At 39.4% G+C, this 1,773-nt stretch overlaps 1 protein-coding gene across 4 annotated transcripts in view; it reads right to left on the minus strand.

The window, feature by feature from the left end:
- The window catches only part of Dmxl2 (Dmx like 2), a 134,475-nt gene that overhangs the window by 89,171 nt on the left and 43,531 nt on the right, over window positions 1-1,773 (minus strand). The gene's annotated exons all lie outside the window — the stretch shown is intronic.

The following is a 1,773-nucleotide window of genomic DNA, read 5'->3' on the forward strand; positions in this document are numbered from 1 at the left end:
TTGGTTTTTCGAGACAGGGTTTCTCTGTGGTTTTGGAGCCTGTCCTGGAACTAGCTCTGTAGACCAGGCTAGTCTCGAACTCACAGAGATCAGCCTGCCTCTGCCTCCCGAGTGCTGGGATTAAAGGCGTGCGCCACCACCGCCCGGCTAATAAGCCCCTTCTTAATGCAACTGTAAGAAGGCTATCATTACAAACTGTCAAAGTTATTAACTTAAAGGTGTAACATCAAACGCCATAAATACATTAAATGCTTATTATAAAAGAACAAAGAAATCCTCTTCCCATCCGACTTGTGCACGTGCATGCATGTGTTATGTGTGTGTCTGTCTGAATGTCTGCTTCTGTTTGGGCTAGATCCAGGACCTTGGGCACAGCAGGCAAATGCTTTACAAACTAAATTATAGCCTCTTTATAAAAACTGCTTATGTAAGCCGGGGCGGTGGTAGCGCAAGCCTTTAATCCCAGCACTCAGGAGGCAGAGGCAGGTGGATCTCTGTGAGTTTAAGGCCAGCCTGGTCTACAGAGCTAGTTCCAGGACTACTGGGAAACCCATCTCAAAAAAAAAAAAATTGCTTATGGAGCTGGAAAGATTACTCAGCCGTTAAAGAGTCCTTGCTTCTAGTTAAAGCAGACCAACATTCAATCCCAGCACCCACATGGCAGTTCACAACCACCCATAACCCTGGTTACAGGAGTTCCAATGTCTTCTGGCGGGGTGTGGTGTACATACACACATTTAGGCAAACATATATACACATAAAAAATAAATAGATTTGGGACTGAAAAAAGTGTCTTAATGGCAGTACTACCACAGACCAAGTTCAGCCCCAACACCCAAATAATGGCTCAAAACTATTTGTAACTCCAATTCGAGGGGATCTGACATGCTCTTTGGCCTCTCTAAGCCATGTGATGTACAGACGTGAACAGGCAAAATACACACACATAAAATAAAAAACATTAATAACTAAGTACTTTAAAAAACAGCTTACACAGAATCCAACTTAGTCAAAAGTTTAAAAATTATTTCTCAAATGTTTACAATAGATGTAAATAACTTAAAATGAACCTTTTTAAATGCAAATGTAAGCTGTCTTATTAGTTATTGTAACTACCACATATTTGTACAGAGGGCATTAAATAAAACAAAGGTTCAAAATGAGATGCTCCTTTAGCAAGGCTGTGGACTTCAGTCTTTGGCATCTAGAATTCAGGATTCAGTATCTTTTGAATGAATCAAATAAACCTTTCATTTGGACTCCAAAGACAGATGAGTTCCCCATGTTATCTCCATATAATGTGCCGTTTCTGTCATGTATAAACTGCTCTGAGATACTTTTAGCAAATGAATAAGCCTTCCTAAGCAAGCTTCTTAGCAGCCAACTGTGCTCTTCAATTTCTACATACAATATGGAAATTGCCTGAATGTGCTGTTTGCAGTTTATTTAATCTTTTGAATACCTTTAAGAGGTATCATAACAATGAGGGAAATTTTACATAATTAAACCTCCAAACAGATGGTTCCAAAACTGAGGACTCAGCCAATTGCATATTAAAAATATTTTTTGGAAAAAAAATGAATCTACACTGAAAATTTACGGGCTTTTTCGTGATATTTTCCTCTACCAATAAAAGTAAAAAGAGAAAGTGGGAAGTACCCTACAACAGATGGGCACAGGAGATCGCTTCCTAGGTATAACCCCAGCAGCACAGACATTAAGGGCAACATTGAATAAATGGGACCTACTAAAACTGAGAAGCTTCAGTAAAGC

The sequence above is a fragment of the Microtus ochrogaster genome, chromosome 5, assembly GCF_000317375.1.
Source record: "Microtus ochrogaster isolate Prairie Vole_2 chromosome 5, MicOch1.0, whole genome shotgun sequence".
Classification (NCBI taxonomy): Eukaryota; Metazoa; Chordata; class Mammalia; order Rodentia; family Cricetidae; genus Microtus; species Microtus ochrogaster.